The sequence below is a fragment of the Empidonax traillii genome, unplaced genomic scaffold, assembly GCF_003031625.1.
Source record: "Empidonax traillii isolate 1590-97213 ecotype Southwest subspecies unplaced genomic scaffold, ASM303162v1 scaffold272:size679582, whole genome shotgun sequence".
Classification (NCBI taxonomy): Eukaryota; Metazoa; Chordata; class Aves; order Passeriformes; family Tyrannidae; genus Empidonax; species Empidonax traillii.
In genome coordinates this window covers 576,172-598,987 of record NW_020955465.1, presented here as the reverse complement: position 1 = coordinate 598,987, position 22,816 = coordinate 576,172, and the positions used below count along the sequence as shown (strand labels likewise).

Genomic DNA, 22,816 nt, shown 5'->3' with positions numbered 1-22,816 from the left:
GGCTGCACGGCTGTGGCCATGCCTGTCCCATCCTGTCCTTCCCCGCTGCTCCCTGGGCCGAGCGGGATGTTTAGGATGTTTGAGGATACTGACCCTTGCTCTGTGTGACGCTGCCTTTGGAAAACTGTCGCCTCCAGCTTTCCTCTCCCAGACCCGTACACCCCCTACTCACACAGTCCTCCTGTGGCGAGGGCTGGGATTTTTCTCTTTGCCGGTTGCGCTATTTCTCCATCTCCCATCACTAGATTATGTCGTCCTGAATTACCAGGATGACATCCCGAGCACTGGGATGGCTGAGCAGCCTTTGCTGGTGGCAGAGCCCGTCCCTCCATGCAACTGCTGCCGCTTTGCCACCCTGCCCTGCACAGCAGGATTCCTCTTTCCCAGCGGGGATGGGATGGGATGATTTAGCTCCTTTGCCATGACATCTGGAGGGGAGTGTGGGAATGGGGGTCGAGCACACACTGGCTGGCTTTGGGCACTTGGGTCCCCATCAGTCCCAGTCTCGAGCAGTTCATCAGCACGGGCCCATTCGCTCCTTCGGTGCATCAGTAAAGGGTTTCAGTTGTGCAATTCCTGAATTAGTTTGTCGGCACAGTTCTCAGCTGCTCAGCTGACGGTGAATAAATCCCTCTGAAGGTTATTGAGATAATAAAAGGCATGAGGGAAGTTCTGTAATTTATTTGAGTTCTCTTTTAATTTACAGCCTTACGGGGTGAGAGCTCAGTGGATAATGAGTCCTTATGGCTGATCTGCTCTTTTCCAAGAGCTGTGGCAGAGGAAGAGGAGCTGTAGGGGAGGTTTGAGCCAGGGGGAGGTGAGGGGGTTGTGCTGGACATGCTGCAGCTGTAGAGCTGTGGCTGAAGCCATGTGGCGCTGGGAGCCTGGAGCTCCTCGGGCATCACCGCAGAGCTGCCGCCAGCCAGGAGCTCTTCCATCGAGATGTTCCACCCCTGGCTGGGCTGGGATGCTCAGTGCTACCGACAGCAGCTTCTCTTTCCTCTCTCCTCTTGCCATACAGGCAGCGGCTGCTGTTGGTGCCATTCCAGGGCTTTCTGCTGGAATCGTTTGAGGTATTTTGGGATGTACGTTCCTGCAAATTAATTGACAGGCTGAGATACCAGATGAGGAAGCAAAATCGTCTTCTCTGTTATTTCGTTAGTTATTGAGATTACAGTTGTTTTGAACCTCAACTAAAGCAGTTTGAAGGCAGCTCTCCCCTTGGCTCTGATCGCATGCAGATGCTCCAGGCATCCTTGTCTCTTCCCGACCAGACAAGATTGAATTTCTGACGGGTAGAAACGAGCACAGGAGTGCGGGATCCCTTTTCATGTTCCATTATCCACTGTGGATGTGCTCTCCCTCTTGCTGCCGGTCACGGCGTGTCCTGCTCAGAGACTGAACCTGGTTCTTCTCGTGGGAGCTTCCTGGGCACAGTGGCTCAGGAGCTCGGTCCCTTCTGCCCTCGTCACCTGGGGGGTCAGGGGCTGAGAGGCTGGATCCTGAGTGGGAGGAGGGGAGTTCAGAGGGTTTCCTGGATGGGAAAAGCTGTTTTCTCCCAGTGTTTGGCTGTTGGTTTTCCCAAGCATGGAAGGAAGCGGGTGCTCACGTGGGCCCTGCCAGGCTGCCCGCATTCCCCTTGGTAAAAAAAAAAAATAAAAGGCTCTTCTGGAATCTGGGCTGGTGCTGCTGTGGGGGTGTGAAATACTGCCCCAGGGATGGGCATGGTGACTGCTGAACCCCTGCTAGTTCTGTCCTCTCCAGGCTGTGCCACAGTGCCCAGTGTGCTGCCCTGTGCTCAGCTCTACCTGGGCAGGAGATGGGGAGGGAAATAGGATTTACATTTATAAGAGATCCTGGACTCGATGTAGTTTGAGTGGAACCACTGCTGCTCCCTCTGGGCAATCTGATGGATCCAGGTATTCTGAAACTGGGAATCTGGGCAGTGGCCTGAGAGCTGTAATCTGCCAAAATCATCCGGATGGATCTGTGAGCAGGGTGTGCATCCAGAGAAACAGGGCAACTGAAGCAGAGGAAGCCACCGCAACTGGAATTTATGGAAGTGATAAAACAACTTTTGACAACAGGCTCAGCTCCTGGCAGCTCCTCTGCAGCAAGAGAGAATATTTTCCTCCTGTTGGATCGATAAACAATTAATTCTAAAGCAGAAGCTGGAGCAAAAGGGAGGGTTTTCCAAGCTTCTAAACTCTTAATCAAGCTCTGGGTGAAACACAGATGTGAGAATCTGAGACCTGCTGATAAAATCTTGACCTTGATAACAGGTTCCTCAGTTCCTGGACCATGGATGATACTTCCTTGGCTGAATAAATCCTCTTGTAAATATAGAACTTGTTCCCAGATATTTATACTTCCAGAGTATTTAATGTAGCTTTACTTAATAATCTGCTTCAAAATGCTGAATTCCCCCCCACATTTTAATTGAATCCTAATTTCCATTCAGAATCAGCTTAAATTAAATGAGTTTAAAAACATAGTAAATAATACTTATAATTCACTAACTCTTACCATAAGCTGTGAAAAGAAAGACTCCAAATAACCCTTTAAAGCTGCTCGTGGTGCAGCCCTCTCTGTAGTGGAAAACCTGGCATCCTTTGGCTAAATGTGATGGTTTTGGGATTGGTGCCCAGCCGGGCTCAGGAGCTCCCAGTGCTGTGTTCTCTGGGGCTCAGGCTATACAGGGGCAGGAGAGGGGAGTTGGGGGGTCATGGCACTGCTGTCCCTTGTCTGCAGGTTTTTCTGGCCCAGGAACGGTGACCCCAAAGGATGGGGTGTCACTGCCCTGGTGCCTGAGTCCCTCTCTGGAGGGACTGGGGGCTCCATGTGCAGGCATTCAGCACATGTGGATGGTGCTGGGGAACATCACCCCGCACCAAGGGGTCCGCAGGCAGCCCAGGGCATCTGCTGCAGCCCCCTGGATCCAGTCCCAGGAGATGGGATGCTCCCTTGGGCAGTGCCATGGCGAGAGGCAGTGTGCTGCACGACATGGTGTGGCAGCAGCACTGGTGGGGCTCTCCCTGCGTGCAGTGTTTGGGGTGCAGCCACCAGGTGAGCCACGAGCAGGCAGGTGCTGCCCAGGAAGGCTCTCACCAGCAGATTCCTCTGGGAAGGTGCTTCATGGACTATGCAAATCCCAGCATGGAGAGGGGCTGAAATTGTTCCACACGTAGCCAGGGTTTTTTTAAATAAAGCTCTTTCCAGTATATTGCAGGAGTAATTAGGAATCCTGAGCTGGTTGGATCTCGATCTTTATAGCAACACAGCTGATAAAGCATGATTCAGGGACCTCGTTAGCTTTTTTTAAAGAAGTTTTTATTTAACTTCCGTGAAGTTGCCATGGTTACCCCTGTGCATGGCTTCCCTGCCTCTCCTGCCTTGAGTGCAGCTGCCAGTGCTGAGAATTAAACATCTACATTTGGAGCAGCCACGGCCTCCCCCTGCCATCATCCTGGGTTCCAGGAGCCTTGTCCCTTTGCCCACCCTGGAAAAGGCATTTTCAGCTCCTGTGCTTGAGCTGTTTGCCGTGCTAAAGCCCAGTCTGGGTTTTCCAAGAGCTTTCCTCCGATGCAGGCAGAGAAGAGGCTGCTCCGTTGGTGTCATTGGTGACAGTGAACTGGCTCACCAGCACGTGGGATTCTGTGATGTGCCGTGGTTGTGCTCTGCCGTGCACAGGCATGGCCTGCAGTGCTGCCACTGCATGACACAGAGCTCCTGTGGAGGGTCCTGGGCTGCCTGCCCAGCCCCAGTGGGATGGGAAGGGTGATGGGAGGCAGTGGGAGCAGGGACCAGCACCCCAAGTCCCATCTCACACTGTGGTTTGGCTCACAGGGCCTCCAGGAGCCAGTGAACCCAGAGGGGTTAATGAGTCCCAAACCAGTCCCCTGCTGATCCAGCACCTGGAGGCCATGGATGTGGGCACAGGGAGCCGAGGTGGGGTATGAGATCAGCCCATTTCCATTATGATGGCCGTGGCATAAGACACTGTCAGAGATAGTTTGTGATAATGTGCCTTGAGCCAGGCAAACCCCAGAGCCTGGGGAGCCAGGGAGGCAGCAGTGACCCCTCCAGCCCAGTGCTAGGTGCTGGAGAGATTCTGGAGCCTCCAGAAGGGACAGGGGACATTCAAGAAGCTATTGGATGGGAAGGTGGAGCTGTGCTGCCTCCCGCCAGTGCAGGGCTGTTATCTCTGCTGGCAGGAGCACCAGGGCTGCCAGTGCTTGGCACTGCTGCTGCGCTGCTCCCCGGTCCCGCTCCCCGACCCCGCGGTGCCGGACAGGTAACAGGGACCCTGTGCTGGGCTGGCAGTGGTGGCCATCTGTCCAGGCAGGGCTGGACTCTGTCCTCATTCTGTCAAAGTTTTGTCAAGTTTCCTCCCCCCGCCCCCCGCTCCTTTTGGCGTTTTCAGCGGCGGAGGGTGGGAGGGTGCGTGGGAAGTGAAGCCGCACCAGAAATAATCCTGCGCGTCCGGGTTGCGAGCGGCGCTGCGGGGAGGCTCCGCTCCCCCGGCCCTGCCCGCCGCCTGCTCACCGGGGTCAGAAAGTCCCTGGGATGAAGGGGGCTAGCTGCTTTAATTTGTTTGTCCCTCCTCTCTTCCTCCTCCTCCTCCATTCCTTTATTTCTCTTTTCCCTTCTCCATTTTCCTTCCCGATGAAAGATATTCTTGCAGTGTCAAGGCAATGTGACCTGGTTCTGTAATAAAGAGGAGGCTTATTAGAATTAAAGCCCAACAGTGTTAAAAAAGCAATCTTTGCAAGATTGAGGCCATGAGGGAATTGTAAATTCTCAGCAAAGACCTCATTTAAAGACTGGGATGAAAACACATGCGCACGCACACACTGAGGCTTGGCACTGCGAGGGCACGTTTGGTTTGAAGAGAATTTGGGGAAGGACGAGGGGTTGGAGCAGTTCTCAGGTTCTCGGGATCCTCCCGTTGGATAGGCGTGTTGGTGCCTGCGCTGGCTCAGTGAATATCCCTCGAGTTTAGGTTTGTTTTCCTTGTTCCTCTGGGGACACCCTCCGCATAGCCCCCCCTCTCCCGCATCCCCGCTCAGCCCCTCCCGGCGCGGCCGCCCACCCGCCGCGAGGTGGGAGCGATGGCAGCCGGTGAGTCAGGCTGCCCGGGCTCCCCGGTTCGGCACGGGGCTCCCCGGCTGCTCCCGGCAGAGCTTTCCCTCGGGGTGCGATGGCTGCTGGGTCGGTGCTGGTGCTGCTGGGGAGAGCTGGGATGGGGTGTCCCTCCCGGGGGCTCCGTGGATCCTCTGCTCCTGCTGTGGGGGAGTGTGCTGGGGGTGCCCCTGCACACACAGGCAGTGCTCGAAGCGGCTCCTGATGCCCCGTAGGGCAGATGGTGCCGTGGCATGGCTGTGGCTTTGGCCTCATCCTGCACAGAACGCTTTTTCCTCCCACCTGACCTCTCACTGGTGCCCAGGAGCAGCCTGGTGCTGCGGTGCTGGGTGGAAGGGCTGCAGTGGGCAGCAGGTGAAGGGACCCCACTCCCTTCTGTCCCTCCTGTTCCTCCAGTTTTCTGTGGGGCTGCATCCCCACGGCTGTGGGGAGGGAGTGCAGAGCGGCCGAGCTGTCGGCAGCCCTGGAGCCCCTGCTGTCAGTGGAGGAGCGGTCCCCGCCGGTCCCTGTGGTGGTCTGTTGTCATGATTTGCTGTTATCTGTGTAATTAGAGAGCCGGCTCTCCTGGCGGGGGCTCCGCGGCCGCTCCGGCTCCGAGTGCTGCGCACACCTGTGGTGCAGTGGAATGAGGAGATCTCAAGCAGCAGAGGGAGGGCTGACACGTGAGTGTTCAACAGCTCATGGCCTGAGGTCGGGCAGCGGGAGCCTGTGCTGTCCAGCCGAGGGGAGGGGGCTGCTGGTGGTTGGGAACACAAGGGGCTCCTGCTCAGCGATGCCCAAGGTCAGTGAGAGCTCTCGGTGATGCAGATGCTTAGAGCCAGTGGAGCCAACTGGCCTGAGCCTGGTGCTGCAGGGAAAGAGCTGCCACCTCCGTGGGTTTGTGTCCTGGTGCCTGTGGCGGAGACTCCCCCACTGCCTGGCCTGCCAGCTCACCAGTGAGCCCTTCTGCTGGGGCACCTCAGGCCCAGCTGTGCCCCAGGGACAAACACACGTGCCAGGATCCTGGCAACGGGACATCGAAGGGTGTTTTCTCCCAGGTCTCACTCAGGTGTGGGGACACAGACAGGGCAGGTCCGTGGGTGGCTGTGCTGTGCTCCTGGGGTGGATGGTGGCAGTTCAGCTATCACCTTTGCTGTCACTCCTGCTCCAGGATATTTATAGTGAGCCAGAGCTGTGCCCAGCTCCGCTGCCCTGTGCTCTGCTGCTCCTCAGTGCCTCTGCATCTTGCAGTGGGGTGTCTTAGAGGGTTCCTTCCTGAGGGGATCGGAGCAGATCCCTACCCTGCTGCCCGTGGTCCAAAGGCCAGGCAAGAGCTGATGCTGCCACCTCTCCCTAGCGCACTGTTAATTTAATGTCTCATCCAGGAGCCTTTCCTGCAGGATAAATGGCCTTTCCATCCAGAGCCTGCGTGAGTTACTCTGACGTTTTGCTCCTGAGTAGATGTGTGTAGAGGAGCTGGGTATTGGATTGGTGAGAGACAAGAGAAGCAATCTCTGGGAGGCCATCAATTTGGATTAGGCTTTGTGGACTGGGATGGAGGGTAATCACCATCCTTCATTTCGGAGAGGTAAGAAACAAGTCAGCTTCTTTATGGATCATTATAGCTGCAGCAAGAATTGCTTCCACCTTGGCCGTGGCACAGATCCCCACTGGGCACAGGGGTGGAGGAGGGTGTAAAGCTGAAGGAAGGAGCTGGCTGTGGCTTTGGAAGTATGAGCCAGACTCTGACCTTGTTATGGAGCTGGGTGCTGCCTCCATATTCCTTCCTGGATGAGATGGCTCTGCCAGGGGTGCAGTGGGAGTCGAAGGAGCAAATGCTCCCTGCTCCCCAGGAAATGGGGTTTGGATCTGCCTGGAGGTGAGATCACATCTGTTCTCCCTGTGGTGCCTCTGACCTCAGCTGGGCTTCCCCCAGTTGCGCCTGCTGGTGCAGATTCTTTGGCAGGTGTTGGAGTTGCTTGTTGACCAGACCTCAGTGTCGTCCCCTGGCACATCACCGTGGCAGGGGGACCGGCCGCTGCCCAGCTCCACTGGCACCACATTCCCCCATCCCAGCCCTGCTGCAAGGCCTGGCCACTGCCCGGCTCTGCTGGCACCACATCCCCCTGTCCCAGCTGTGGCAAGGGCACTGTTGGCACAGCACTGTGCCATCCTAGCTTGGGTGGGGGGCTCAGCCACTGCCCGGCTCTGGTGGTGCCGCATCCCCGTCCCAGCCCGCCGTGGCAGGAGTTGCAGCGCGTTCCCCGCTGACAGCAGCGCTCCCAGGCATCCTCCTCCCGCCGCCCGCGCACGCCCACGCGCAGCGATGAAAGGCTCAGTCCGTAAACAGGGGAGAGGAGGAGGGATGGGATGGGATGGGATGGGATGGGATGGGATGGGATGGGATGGGATGGGATGGGATGGGATGGGATGGGATGGGATGGGATGGGATGGAAATGGGGCAGCGGCCGAGGTGGGGAGCGCGGGTGTGCGGCTGAACCAGCAGAGCTGGTGGGGCTGGTGCTGCTGCTGCCGGCTGCGGCAGGAGCTGCTCGAGGCCAGCAGGGAGGAGAGATCCACTTTGGCCTCACCGAGTGGAGGCCTCCCCTCCCTCCCTTTTGTTTGTACTTTTCTTTTCTTTTTTTTCTTTTTTATATCTGAGTGCTTCATTTTCCAGAAGCTGTCATTTTACATAAACCTCTCAGCGAGGTACATCCATTCCCACTGCCAAAATCTCCATATCAAACACTTGTAACACACCGCTGAACTGACAGCCCTGCCTGTACGCGCTCTGTGCCTTTACAAAGGGATGCTGCGTCGGGGAAGGATATAAATACACGCGTTGGAATGACACGCAGCGCGCTCGCTCGCCAGCTCGCCCTGCCCTGCTCTCTTGCTGCCCGGTTAAAATCCATCTGCAGCCTCGACACGGGCACCTGCAGCCCTCCCGGTGGCACCACGGCACCCAGAGCCCTCCTGGCAGCAGGGTGGTTGGGGGGATGCAGGTGGGCAGCTGTCGTGCTGATGGCGTGCTGCTGCTGCGGCAGGTGCAGGGCTCGGGTGTTGCGTGCATTGAGCTGTGGGTTTGGGGGGGCAGGAGCCCCCTGGCAGCAATTCCTGCAGCTCCTGTGCGTGGGAAGCCTTTGCTGGAGCCTTGGAGCTGAGTGCTGGCTGCAGTGGGTTTGCTGCTGCCCAGGTGCAGGCAGAATGGTGCTGCCTGTCAGGTGAGGGGCTGAGGAGCCGGTGGAGCACAGGGGCACCAGTGGGCCCCAGCATAACCTACACACTGTGATGCAGCAGGAGTGGAACTGCTTGGCCTGAAACTCTCTCTTTGCCTTAAATCCCATTTCAGTGGGAATAGGGACAGAACACGTTAAGCAATCCAACTGCTTCCTTTTCAAAGGAAATTATTTTCTTCTGGATGAAATTCGAATCCATCCCCAAATCCCTGTTTCTTTGTAAAGGAGAAAGAAGGAAATGCAAAACACACTCCCCACCCCCCAAGTCTATCAGTTTTGCATCTGATGAGCAGAATGATTGCTGCTCATCCTGGGATTCCCTCCCTCCTCCTTGCAAAGACGTCGCTGTCGTCGCTGATGGCGTTGTAGCCGCGTGCTGCCGCGCTGGCTGTGAGCATCGGCTGTTCCCCAGGATGGGATGGGGTTATCCAGGGAGGCAGTGGGATGCTGCAGCAAGTCACAGGGGAGGGGGCTCTTCTTGAGCACTGAGAGCTCCAGTGGTCTCTCACTGCTATGGGACCACCACGGTCCTGGTCCTGCCGGGGTGTGCTGGCTGGTGTCGTGGCTGTCGCTGGCAGGGCTGTACCTGTCACCTGTAATGCTGCACTTGGCTATTTCTGTTGCTCTTCCAGATGGGGACCACAATGTGGGAAAGATGAGAGTTATTTTTTTTTATGCAATACCATCAAAATGGTTTTTAATTGAGTTCATTTTGGCAAGTTTGACGGTAAATTTTTCAGCACTTCAGCTGGGAGAGACAGGTCTGTGCTTGGCTCCTTCACTTCCTGCACCAGGGACATTCCAGGACCTGAGGTGTTTATGGGCTGTGGCTGTTTCCATCCTCAGGAATCCTCTGACATCTCTGTCCCTAGCTAAGGTGATGGTGACATACATGTGGGGGAGTGTTTTGTGTGTGTCCCCAGAGCTCCTGTTCCCCCAGCTCTGCTGCCCAGGCTGGTGCTGGGGGATGCAGTGATGCTCTGGGTGAGATCTCTGGAGACCCCAGCCCGGCCAGGGCCGTTGGAGGAGGGTTTGCTGTGACTCCCGAGTGGGGAAGGTGCATGGGGGCTGATGTGATGTGATGTGATGTGGTCCTGTTGCCCCAGCTGTGTGTGGGAAGGGCACAGTTGCAGCCAGACATGTCACAGTGTCCAGGTAGAGCAGTGGGTGGGTGGGCAGCCTCTGCCCTGCCCTGTGCTCTGGCTCCTTCCAGATGGGATGAATCAGCCTTTCCCAAGGACCTGTGAGCAATCTGCCACCACCGTGGTCTTGGGTCCCTGGGGAGACACAGCCCTCCACGGGCAGGGAGCCACGAGGTGAGGGCAGCGGCAGTGCCAGCTGTGATGGCATCTGCTGTTCTCGCTGGCAGAGGCCACAGACCTCAACGTTTGTGTCCCCAAAGTGCTCTTCATGGCAGAAAGAAGTGCACCGGGCTGGTGATGCTCCTGGCAGCACCACTGTGCAGCTGGCAGCTGGCAGGGGCTGCACCATCCCCAAGGGGCTGCTGCACTCGTGGGGAGGGGGCTGAGGCTGGGCAGGGGGCTGGTTGGGCTGTGAGCAGCAGAGGGAAGTTGGGCTCCACCAGCAAAGTTTCCCCCCGCTGATGGCGGGCAAAGGGAAGTTTGGGTATGCGCTGATTAACTGCCTCCTCCCGAAGTGCCACAGCGAGATAAAATATGAGCGACTGCATTCTTTGACTTAAAACTTAATTAAAACTATATATCAAAAACGTGAGACCCCAGGCTTAATAAAACCTGATAAAATTATACTAATACACTTCAATTTCAATCCAAGCCTTCCTGATGGAAGAGCGTGAGAGGCTGAGCCCGTAACTAGATTAGAAACACCTCCTATGCAATATTTATGGTGCTGTCCTGCTTGAGATGCATGGCTGCTGAGGAAGGCTCTGACACTGTGATGAAGAGGAGTTGTCAGCCCAGCTTATGTGTAAATAGGAGAGAGGACGAGACTGTACAGGCTTTGCCTGGTGGGGGGAGAGCGACTTGGGTGGAGGGTGAGCTCATGGAGAGAGGGAGGGAAGGAGAGAGGGAGGGAGGGAGGGATACTGCTCCCCCATGCTGCTGTGCCCTGGGGATGCCCCCATATCGTGAGGATGTCTCTGTACCCCAGCACTGCCAGGAGTGCTGTCTGTGGCACTGGTGACCCAGCAGTCGTGAGCCAGGGGGAAGGGAGAAGTGACCTCTGTCCATGGGCTCCTGACAGCTACCGGTGGCTGTGACCACTTCACCTTTCCAGGTGATTTATTGAGTGAGAGGCAGCATGGTGTATCAGAGGCTCAGAACCAGTGCCCGATAACTGGGAAAACAAGCTGATTTGTTCTGTGTGCCAGCAGGGAGGGCAGGTGCCAAGCTGCTGAGGGGATCTATGGTGGGCTGCCTCTGCTCTATGCAGAAATCAGCTTGAGCACCCTGTCCCCCGCACAGTTACCCCAGGCAGGTTCCCTCTGGCACAATTTGGAGCATCCTCACTGCTGGAGCTGCCTGCTCAGCCTTTCCCTGCTGGCCCACATCCCCAGAATTTCACTTCTGGGTGGAAATGCCCAGGGTTTGTGTCTGTGGAGGGATTAGTGCCCAGGGAAGTGGCACCCCATGCTGTTTGGTGGTGTGTGGGGTCTCCAGAGGGGCTTGGTGTGGCACAGCGAGCTGCGGTGCCACCTCGCCCCAGTGACACTGGAAGCGGCTCGGGCAGACTGCTAATGCAGAGCATAAATCCTGCTGGAGACAGGGGAGGTCAGAGCAGGGAGGCAGGAGCAGTAAAGCATTGCGGACAGAGCGGGTCCGTCCTCAGAGGAGAGCTCAGGGGCTCGTCAGGGAGCACAGGGAAGATGGGTGGCAGCAGCTGCAGGGATGGGAATTACAGAGCAAAGGGAAGATGGGCGTTGACAGGTGACAGGGATGGGGGCCTGTGGGGTGTCACAGCGGGTTTTGGGGGCCAAGCCCCAGTGATGTGTGTGCAGCCTGGAGCCGTGGCCCTCAGAGTCTGTGGTGATGCAACCAGCGGGGCAGGGACCTTTCTGCTGCCTTCGATGCCTTGGGTCGTGCCTAAACCCCTCAGGACTGCATGGTTCCACCTCAGATGAGGCCAGGATGCAGCCTTGTTTGGACAGGATGCTGAGCATGGAGAGGCCAGAGCTGCTGGGGCTGGGGGTGCAGCTGAGTGCTGGGGGGCTGCTGGGCCCCAGCAGTGCCTCAGGGCCCCATGCCCACCTCCTGCAGCCACCCCCGCTGTTCCCCCCTCTCCTCTCCCTTCCAGGTGAGCGGGCACGCGTCCCCCTGGAGCGCTGACGTGTGCTGGTGCTTCTCCAAGGCTGTAGCAGCAATTCCAGCAGCCAGCGGCCTGGCATGACCCCGGGAGCTGGGAGAAGGGGGGTGAGGTAGGCACTGAGCTGGCAGGAAGCCCCTTGCTGGGCAGGAGGGGACTCAGCGGGCAGCAGTGACAGCTCTGCTAGCCACAAGCTCCCCGTCCCCTTGCCCTCTCCCTGGGGACCTGGAAGTAAGGGCAGAGGAAAAGGCAAAGGGATGGGGTTTGTGCTCTGGTGCCCATCCATGCCCCTTCCCTGCATTCTTCCTTGCCCGGGCTGTGCCCGGCTTCGCCCTCCCTGCCGCTCTCCCGGCCCTGCAGGGCTGTGCTGCTCCCTGCTCCCTGCTCCCTGCTCCCTGCTCCCTGCTCCACGGAGCAGTATTTTCAGAGACTGTGGGGGATGTCGTGTGTGTAAATTTAGCGCTGCCTTGTTAGTGCTTCTCAGGCTAATTCGGAGTGAAATGCTTTAGCAGCGGTGGGCTGATTCTATCAGGAGAACAAGAACTAATTAAATTCACTCTGACCATCAAGCAGTAAATTATTTATACCCAGACAGATGCAATCTGGTCTGTAGCGTCCTGCCCCACTGAACCTGCAGCCTCCTTGATTCGGGGTGAGGAGCAGATTAGGGGGTAGAGGGAGGCTGAGGGTGCAGAGCAGGAATAGCCAGGGAAAGCAAATTTGTTTTCCCTTCTGGTGCCAGTGCTGCAGTGGGACCTCTCTACCAGCACCATGGCCCCTGGTCCTGCCTGGGGAGCTCCAGGGCATGGGGGCCTGCAGGCCCAGCACCCAGCTCAGCTCAGAGCAGGTACAAACCGTTATCATCTCTGCAGGGATTTATTTTTTGGTGATCTGACCCCGTGCCTGATTAGATCATTCCTGCTGCGCAGTGGAACGGGAGCTTTCACTGCTTACAAGCTGCAGTTCACTCTAATTGCAATTGAGCCGAGATCCCTCTTCTCTCCAATCGAAAGGGAAGAGTGAAAAATCATTTGCTGATCCTTTGGGGGTTGTAAAGGATTCTGGCAGCCTGGGAAACAGCTCTGCTTGGGGCTGGGAAAATGGTGTGATAAAAATGATCTGGCTGTTATTTATGTTAGAGGGACAGAAGGAAGGAATTCCGGAGCAGCCAGGGCAGAGCATCACGGGGACGGTTCTTGTCGCCTTGGGAACAGAGATCCTCCATCCCGTCCTTGGGCGGGCACAGTGTTGGGAGGGCTGGTTTGACCGGAAAGATCTTGGGTCCATTCAGGGCAAGGGCCTCTGGAAGTGTGTTGGGGTCACTGATGGGTACCGTGGGGCTGGGCATGATGGGCAGTGCTGGGTTTGGGTGTCCCCCGTGGGCAGGAGCATCCAGGTAGGATGCCTGGGAGCTGCCCCACAGGGAGCGGGATAGCTCCTTGGAGCTGGGTTTGGGCTCTTGCTGCATTTATCAAGGTGTTTAAGGGTGAATCAGCTGTAATCAGTCTGTGCCCATGCAGGCTGAGCTCCTCTGGGCTGGAGCAGAGCTGGGGCTGCCCTATAATTCCTCCCAGGAGGAGGCAGCACGGGCAGGCTCCAGGACCGTGTTTGTGTGGAGCACTCGGGAGCTTGGAACTGATCTTTTCCACAGCACATTTATTTTTCTGTAATAGCAGAGGTAAAGGCTCTGGTGTCAGATGTTGGGAAGACCCAGCAGTGGCACAGGGGAGCTGGCAGTGTGCTCAGCTCCACTCTGCTCTGCTCCAGCTGCGCCGCGGTTTGGGGACGGTTGAGCCCAACTGGTGTTTGCATTTGCACCGGTGATTAATCTCTGTAGCAGGGGAGGGAACTCCTGTTATGAATCAGACTCATAACTCCCAGCACACATATTTCCAAAGCCCCGCTGAACTATTAATCCTGCCGGCTCCCTGGGGTAGGGAGGATGGAGGGGGAAATGTCACCTTGTGGCAGAGCTGTGATAGGCAGCCAAGCCAGCAGCTCTGTCTTGGAGATGGCTTATGGTCTCCAGATCCCTCTGATGGACCATGTGGCCTCACAATTGATTTAAAAAGGAGAAAAAAAAAAAAAGGCAACTGCTTCACTCTGGCTTTGCTGCTGCTGAGAGGACAGATTTGCCTGCTGGCAGCGGTGCCATTAACTGGATGAGCTATTCAAGTGTGGGTTATGGATTTGGGATCAGCCTCACTGTGCTGGAGAAGACACACGGTGCTGAGCCCAGATGGATGTGTGGGCCAGGATGGGGCCCGGAGGGAGCTGACACGCTCTTTCTGGGAGTGGCAGAAGGTGGGATGGAGGAACCTTCACCAGGAGCAGATAACCTTGGAAGGGCAAGAAGCTCCTCCAACGTCCAGCTGGGCCCCTTTAGCTGTGTGAGGGCAGTGCACTGTGGGGGACACGTGCTGCAGTCCCCAGCAGCACAAGGGCTGCAAGTGCCGCACGGGAAGGGAGGTGGGAATTGGGTACCAGGAGGTGCCTTCTTCTGGGAGGGAGGAATCAGGAATTTCCCAGCAGCTCTGGGAGAGGAGCCATGCTTGGCTTGAAGCTTTCTGAGTCTGGGAACAACTTCCAGGCTGCAAATATCCCTTTTCAGCCCCAAAGTTGCCACAGGAATCCTTGCTGCTCCCGCGGGCAGCCAGCACACGTGGCCCTGGCAGCCGTGGAGATGCTGTGGCAGCGCGGGAGTGAGCTGGACCCACCGGCAGCTGGTGAGGAGAGGAACTGGGTTTTTGGTTTGGGCTTCCAAGGATCACTTGGACGTTGAGCACCAGCAGATGAAGCAGTCAGGAGTTGTTCCTGGCAGGGTGGGATGCTCTTGCTCAGAGCCCAGGATGTGCCCGCGGTCCCAGCGCCGCTGTCTCTCGCCTCCCCAGCAGGTCTGGCCCAGCAGCGCCAGCGTGGTGCAGGAAACACAAGCATTTTGGTATTTTTTATTTTTATTTTCCGTTTTTTGCCATGGTTCCGCAGCCCCTTCGTTGCACTCCTTGTTAAGCTGTTAAATCACTCCATTTATTTAGCACGAGCATTGCTGAGAGCTCATTTTTATCTTGGTGAAAACCAGACTTGCTCATGGGCACATAATGAAATTGTATAAATATACCCTTAGCTGGGAATCTAATTTATTTTTCCTGTTCATTATGGGGTAGAAGGCCATTATGAGATGTAGAACTTTTTTTTTCCTAGTGCTGGAATTGAAGGGCTGTTGCGGGCGCTTTTTATACTGATGATTTCGCCCTGATTCAATTTGAAGCTGGTTAGACCTCAAATACTGGAGCATAATTGACAGAGATCGGTGTGAGTTGCCATGCTAATGTCCTGGCTGCGGCTCTGTGGCAGCACCAGACCGAGGTTGGTTGGAATCCGTGTCCAACTGAGCAGGGCCGGGCCGCAGCATGTCCGAGATGGGTGCAGGAGTGAGGCTGAGCCACCCGGGATCCCCCTGAGCTGGGATCAGCAGGGAGCCCCAGCCCCAGGGCAGCAGGGCACGAGTCCATCCCTTTGTCCATCAGCAGGATTGATTTTCGACGGTATTGATACTGCTATAAAGTCCTGTTTATGGAGCTATAATTAAGCGGGGGCCATTTAGCCGGCAGTGTTAAGTGCTGAGCAGATTTATGGCACGGCACAGCCTTCGGCGGGGTTATATTTCAGCACGAGGCACACCAGGTTTTTATGTGTTGTGCGATTGTGTTCGTGTGACAGTGATTAGTATAATGGGGGTTTCCGGGGTCGTGTTGCCAAGCTGAGGAAACAGCAATTACAGACCGCTGCAGTATCAACTTAATTGCATCCATTTGCAAGCGCCACGGGCCGGGTGAGCGGGAGCAGCTGGCAGGGCGAGCCCTGGCATCCCGTGTCCACTGGCCCCAGCCTGCCCCCAGCACCCTGGTGGGTGGGATCCGTGGGTCCATCGCCGTGCAGGACGAAGGGCGTCTCCTGTCCAGGCACCAGGACACACTCAGCTCAAGCAAAACCAGCACTGCCAGGATGCTGGTGGGTTCAGGGTGCCTGGTGCCTGGGGGTTGAGGTGGGAGAGTCCATGGGAATGTGCTTCTCCAGGAGCTGGTGGTGCTTCTCTGGCATCGCCAGGGACTGGGTGATCTCCCTGTGTTTCAGCCTTGCTTGTGTGTGTCTCGTGCTGCAGGTGAGCAGTGGTGTGGCCACCCAGCTGCTGATGCCCTGGATGCTCCCATGGCTCGTCCCCATGTCTGGGGGATGAGCAGGCCATACTCTGCAGCAGAGGGGAGCAGGGGCTGAAGCGATCCGAGGGAAGAAGTGCCAGTGGTAGATTTGCAGCGGTGCAATTAGAGTTCACCTTGGCGTGCACTTGGCAGCCTTTCCTTTGAACTCCTTCCCCCAACGGCTTTCCTGAGGTCTGGAGATTTACTGGCTCAGCCCTTCACTGTCCTGATAAGGCACTGGGAGGTTTTGCAGAGTGGTTATAGCTACCCAGGGAAGGTTGGGAGCAAGTCTCTCCTGAGCATCAGGAACTCCTGTGCCCTCCCCTGGGCAGGCCCCGTCCTTTAGCAGGGCTTGGAGATGTGGGGATGGTGCAGGCACTGTGCTGCCAGCACCCCTGCAGCAGCTGGAGGGATGCATCTCTGTGGGAACCAGGCAGGGTGCAGGTGCATGTCCTGCTGCAGAACACTGGTCCCTTGGCTGCTGATCTGGAAACAGTGGAGCATCATCTGAGGCCACAGATGCATTGCCACAAGTGCATCAAGGATCACAAGGTCCCGTCTCTCTTCCAAGCGTAGCTGGGGCTGGGAGAGGGCATCTTCCTTGCTCTTGCCCTTGCTGTGTGCACTTTCCCAATTCGCTGCGGGAATCAGATGGGCTTTTGCCGACTAAGAGGTGTTAAACAGCTCTAAATACTCTTCACGCTGCAATATCTCCACCACAGCGTTTAATCGAGTGCCACAGAAATGCCTATAAATAAATGGAATGCGCCTGTGCCAGTTCCCTCCCACGGCATCTCGGAGCTCGCAAGAAAGTCAGCAAGAGGCTTGTGCTTGGGCTGCAGCTCCTGCCCTCCCTTCCCTGTTCCTACCCTTTTCTTTTTTCCCCTGTTTTAGAGTGAGTGGATCCAGCCCTGAAGCCCGGGGACACTGAGCTGCTCGGCAGTGATACCATCCTGCTGGGATGCAGCTGCAGGAGTGAGGATGGAGCAGCAGCCCAGTCCAGGGCTGCAGGGCCCATGGAGACGGGACTGGGAAGCTCCTCGCAGTTGTGCCCCAGTTGTCCCCGTGGGTCACATCCCGTGGCAGGTGCTCAGGCCAGGCCCTGCACCTGTCAGCACCCCAGCGTCAGCCAGCAGAGCCAGGAGCAAACACAGGTGTAGGGAACGAGCAGCAGGAAGGGTACGGAGCGTTTCGAGGCTGTTGATGCTGCTTCTGCATCTGTATGTGAGTCCAGATTCCTTTGTGATTGGAGATCTGCATACACCAAACCAGATGGATTTCCCACCAGGCTGCCTTAAATCTCCAGCATCTCAGCCTTGAGTCCAAGCAGACAAAATGTGTGTGTGGGGCTTTAGCTGTTGCAAAAGGCACTTTATCTCTTACTTTTGAGCACGACACTGCCTCCTGGGAAACAGTGTGAAATTTGTTCCATGTTCCCTTCCCAGAGCCTTTATTAGAGAGAATAAACAAGCTTAAGGAGAGGGAGGAGCAGGCAGCAGGGGCTCCTTGGTCGTGCTGGTCCTTCTGGGCTGGGCCAGGTGCTCCTCGATGTCCCTGTGGCCGCAGGGCAGGGGAGAGAGCTGGCAGCGTGCAGGGACTGTCCCCTTTGGCCCCCTCTGGACAGGATGCTCTGTGTGCCCGGGCAGGCGCCAGAGAGGCTGTGGGGTCCCTGGGACACCCCTGTGCCAGCACCCTCTCTCCAATGGAGCCTTGGGGCCTCGCTGAGGATCCTCAGCCAAGCGAGATCCCTAAATAGGCTCCTCAGCCTGTCAGTTGACTGCCTCTTCAGCGCTGATGAGCCACTCTTGTGTTACTATTTAAAATCCTAATTGCTTTAATCAGCTCGCCTTTAGCCACCGCAGCCAGCGAGTCCAGGGGCTGAGAGCGCTCCTGCTCCCGCTCCCCTTCCGCCTGCAGCCCCCGCGCTCTCCAGCGCAGCTGGGGCCGGGCACCACCCGGGCACCCAGCATTCGATCCCGCGGGCACCCAGCATCCCCTCGCGGCTCTGCGCTGGCACATGCCGGTGGCAGGGCTGGTGGGACAGCGCTGGGGCGACTGCAGAGCTGAGCACAGGTCCCCTGGGCAGGGAGAGGACAAGGACTTTAACGGATGAGAAGAGGAGCTGCTGTAACTGCTGAAAATGCCAGCACTTTAATGAGCTGGGAATTCCCGCGTCCTCTCCCCGCACTCGCCTTTATCGCCATGAATTCCCTTCCTGGGTAAAAGCAGCCCCCTCCTGGGTTCGGTGCCTGCCAGCCCCCTCCTGCCTCCAGCTTGACTCCTCCAAGCATGGCCTCGGGGTGTTCCTCCATCCCGAGCGGGTGCGGGGGCGCGGGGCAGAGCTCTCCTGGGGCTGCACTCGCAGCCAGCCTCGCTGGGATGGTGGGAGATGCCGGATTAAAATAGCGCAGCGCTTCCCTGGCAAAGGAGGCTTGCGGCAAAGACACCCAAGCGGCTGCGGCGGCGAGGAGGAGGAGGAGGATGAGGAGGATGAGGATGCTGATCGGCGCCTGACACCGGCTGCGCTGGGCAGGGCAGAAGATACAGAGACCCAAATTTGTGAGTGCAGCGCTGCCGCTGAGGGCCCCCTCCCTATGTCATTGCCCCTCTCTGGTTCCCCTTGGAGGTGTGCAGCACCGGGGGATCCCCAGGGCCGCTTCGTTTCCTTGCTATCAGGCTTTGTGTGGGCAGCAAGCCTGGCTGGGCCGGAGGGACCTGGCAGAGGAGGGCCAGGGATGCCGGGGTGCTGAGCGTTGGCAGGGGCTGCAGCCCAGGAGGAAATGAGCAGGAACGTGCCCCCTGCGGCCAGCGGTGCCCACCTCCCCGCCGGGGCTGGCGGGCTCACTGCTGCGGCTCCTCTCCTGCTGCCAAGCCTGGCAGCAGGGAAGGCGTTTGCCAGGGGCCGGTGCTGGCACCCCGGCTGTGAGTGCCAGCTCTCGTGGGCCGGCTGCCCCTTGCCTTCTGTCGCGCCGTAACTCAGCTTCTGTGGGGCACCACGACCCACCTGCAGCCCCTCTGCTGGTGCCAAATGAGCCCCGGTCCCTGTCCCGCTGCACGCCTGGCTGCTCCACCTCCTGGCCTCCCGCTTCTCCCTGTGCTGGACTGGGGTGCAGAGCAGTGTCCCTGGCTGTCTCTCAGGGCCCGGTGCCCCCCTCACCCATCTGTGTGCCGCGGCAGCCTGCCCGCCACTGGCATTCCCAGTGATGGATGGGTGACACGCGGCAGCAGCCCCGGGGCTGTATTGTCCCAGAATATCCCTGGATGAGCAGAAAACCTCATACAGGGGATTGTTCAACTCACAGCAGCCTTCCTGGGGAGTGAGGACATCTCTGCATTTATTCAAGGACATCCCTTCTCAATTAAATCCCGGCATGGGCTAAACAAACGGGCTGCTGAGATCAAAGGGGTTTTTTTTCCACTCTTTCTTTTTTTTCCAAATCTTTGAAAGGATGCAGTGGAAGCAGCACGGTGTGTTTGGCTTCCACGTGCCGGGTGGAGAGGAGAAACTGCCATTAAATTTCCATAAAGGCACTTCCCTGCACTAATGTGGGACTGGAGGAGTTTATAAGTGGTGACCATGGGGTGATGGCACCGGGTGGCTGTGGTGGTCGTGGGCTAGCCCAGAGGAGTGGGATTACCCATTGGTGTGGAATTGCCCATTGGAGTGGGAGTGCCTGTTGTGTGATTGCCCAGTGGCACAGGATTGCCTGAGGTTTGGTGTTGGATTGCCCATCACAGAATATTCAGAGTTGAAAGGGACACAAGGGAGGTGGAAGCATCATCAAGTCCAGCTCTTAAATGAATGGCCCATGCAGGGGTCAAAGCCAAAACCTTGGTGTCATGCACACCGTGTTCTGATCAGCTGAGCTAATCTCTGAGTCTGAATTGCCCATGGGTGCAGGTTGTCCACCCAGGGCTGTGTGGCCATTGCCATTCTGCCACAGCCTCAGTCCTGGGGTGCAGCACCCACTGGCACCTGGGGGGCTCAGCCCCTGCCTGGCCACGTGCTGGGGCTGAACCCGCATCCCCCGGGTGTGCCTCGGGCTCCTCAGGGATTGATGGTGTCGTTAAAGCTGCAAACTGGCCCCGGGGCCGGTCCTGTTGCTGGCTGGGATTTATGGGGGAATCTGCCTCCGTGAAGGTTTTATGGCCACTGTTAAAGAGCCCAGCGTGTGCCAGGGGGTGGCAGCACCGGGGGGAACCAGGCAGGGAGGGTCTGCTCTCCTGATCATTGCTAGTGATGGGGGTCACCTTCCTGGGGACCCTCAGATGGGGCAGTGCCACGGGGCATGTGATGGGATGCTGCAGCTGTGGACAGCCATCCCTGTGCCTGTGCCAGCAGCAGCGTGGCACCGTGCTCTGTGGGAACCCCATGGGGTCAGTCTTCCCTGCAGTGGCATGTGGGCTGTTGGATGGCCTTTTTGGGGCTGCAGTGCCATTCAGCCATGCACAGCCCCAGGGCCTGGCTTTGTCCCCCAGAGCTGTCCCAGTCTGCACCGCTGCCCACCGTGGGTCTGACCTCCTCCTGCTCCCTCTGCCATGGATCCGTCATTTAAGAAATCGATCCCTTTGCCACCAGCTCTGTCTCCTTTTTCCTTTTAAATGGTGTCACTCTGCTATTTCCTGGCCTCTCTAATAGATTTTTATATAATCACTACAGTGCACTTTTAAAGACCGATAGATCACGTTCATTGCTTTTCCCCGTGATTAATTTCCCATAATAGTCCTCTGTAACACCAAGGCAAAGAGAGGAGAGCAAAGAAAACCCCCACATTATCCACTTTGTGCTCCGAGTATAAATGAATTAGATTTAATTTTTGTTTAATTGTTTCCATAGCTCAGCCTCTGCTAACTTTGCAGGATAATTTATTTTGCAGTCTTGGGGAAAAGAAGTGAAGAAGGTTCCTGTGCTGTGCTCTGCCCACGGCAGCCGTTAATTACAGCTGATTGCCTTCCCTGCCTGGGATGATGGAGCCACGGTGGGCTCTGGCTGGAGGGTCCTGTCACACCCTGGGACCGTGGCAGGTGGGCAGCACAGGGTCTGGAGCCACGGGTGAGCTGGGAAGGGCCGAGCTGGGCATGTGGGATGTTCTCGTGTGTCTTCACATCTAAACAGTGCAAGGTTTGAGTGGTGTGCTCCTCTCCCTCCACAGGGGCCTCGGCTTCTGGGAACAGTGTCCTATGTTCCCTGCCTGGTGCGTGGACAGTGGGGAGAGGAGGCTCTCGAAATCACCTCCTGGCATCCAGCATCCTCCCCACTGCCAGCCCCCGGCCACTGAAGCCGGGTCCATCCTGCCCCAGCAGGTCGTGGGCAGAGCAGCAGGGACAGGGACGGAGGCACCGTGTCCTCGTTCAGTTCACCCATTAATCACTGCCTGCAGGGGCATCGGGCCCTGCTTAAAATGCACCGGCAGTGCCGAGGTGAGAGGAGCAGCTTGAGAGAGCCACGGCTAATCTGCTCCCTCAGAGACGGGCTACCTTCGGCCTGTTAATCAGTTCAGTAATTACAATCCAACTTTACATGTGGAATGTTAATTAAAGGACGGGACGCAGGGACCTGCAGCCTGGCAGTGAGGGGTGTGCCTGGCGGTGACGGGTCAGGGGGGCTGGGGGTCATGGGGCAGCCCTGTGCCCCCGGCTCATCTGCTGCTCCCTGCAGCCGGGGCTGGGGCTGAGCGTGGAGATGGGGCAGGGGCTGAGGTGATGTCAGGCAGGAGACCAGCAGGCAGTTGGCACTGTCTCTGCTTTATGGTTCCTGGACGGTGGCTGCTGCTTGCCTCTAAAATTACTTTGCTGATATGCATGGACAGATGGATTTGTTGGGAAGCAGGATATTGCAGCTGGAGCTCCACTGCCCTCCCTGCTGCCTGCCCTGGCCCTGATCCCCCCGTAACCCCCCACCCCCGGTGTCCCTGAGCCTCCCTTTCTCTGGGCTGATTACCCATCTCCCTCCCACTGTATCTCTGTCCCGTGCTCCAACCTCCAACCATCACTGTGGCCTTCTGCTGGACTCCACTATATGAGTCCCACCTACACTGGGGGGCCCAGAGCTGGACACTGGGTCTGGACGTGGCCTTGTGGGGGGCGATAGCAGGGCTGGACAGAGTCATTCTGCTGGCCTGTCCCCCAGTCCTGGTGATGTATTCCTGCCTGGCTGCCCATGGGCAGCTCAGCTCTGGGCACAGGGCTCGGTCCCTGTTGTACCCGTCCTCCTCACCGGGGATCAGCCCCTCGCTCCATCCCTCACAGGGTGCTGGTGCCAGAAGCTGCCAGGTGCTGGCATGGAGCAGCTGGAGCCTGGAGTGCTGCCTGGATCCTGCAGGCAGAGCCCCAATACCTGTCGAGTCCCTGCCTGGTCCCTGCCCTGTCCCTGCCTGTGCAGAGCCCTGTGCCGAGGCGCTTTGAGCAGCACTGTGTGACCGACACCGAGCCGCAGTTGTCCCTTCCCTGTCCCCAAGGAACGTGCGCTGTGCAGTCAGCCTGCAGCCCCTCCGGCTGCTGCATCGGTGTCCTTGGCTGCACTCGCCTTGCCTGGGGGGCAGGGGAGCCCTGGGGGGCAGGGGAGCCCTGGGGGGCCGGGGCTGCTGAGCAGATCTGTGGGTCCCCGTGGTGGCTGAGAGCCTGGTGCAAGGTGTGAGCAGATGCCGGCTGAGCCCCCGCTAAGCTGGGGGTGGTAGGTGCTCCTCGCCCGTCCCTGCGGAGGGTGCAGGTGTTTTTGGAGGAGGGGTGGTGGGGAGAGCCTGCCTGGCAGCCGGTGGAGGTGGGGACCGGCCCTGGCGCAGCTGGGGGAGTCATTAAAACCCCGGTCAGCAGTGTGGAGCGGCGCTGAGCAATCTGCCGGGGCGTCAGTGCCCTGGATTATTGCTTCGAGCAGCTGAAGGAGAGCAGAGAAGAGGCGTGAGCTGAGAGGAATGACAAAGAGGGGAAGGAGAGGAAGAAGCCCTGGAGGAGGAGGAGGGGGAGGCTGGATCAGTG

The 22,816-nt window shown here is 57.7% G+C and overlaps 1 protein-coding gene across 7 annotated transcripts in view; it reads left to right on the top strand.

Moving 5' to 3' along the window:
- The window catches only part of RBFOX3 (RNA binding fox-1 homolog 3), a 140,650-nt gene that overhangs the window by 35,367 nt on the left and 82,467 nt on the right, over positions 1-22,816 (top strand). Inside the window, exon 1 of one of the 7 annotated variants that reach the window (XM_027889842.1) lies at positions 18,383-18,400. The exons of the other annotated variants lie outside the window; for them this stretch is intronic. The gene's annotated coding sequence lies outside the window, so the exon portion shown is untranslated. Of the gene's footprint in view, positions 1-18,382; positions 18,401-22,816 lie in introns of those variants that run through there. 7 annotated transcript variants of the gene reach the window in all.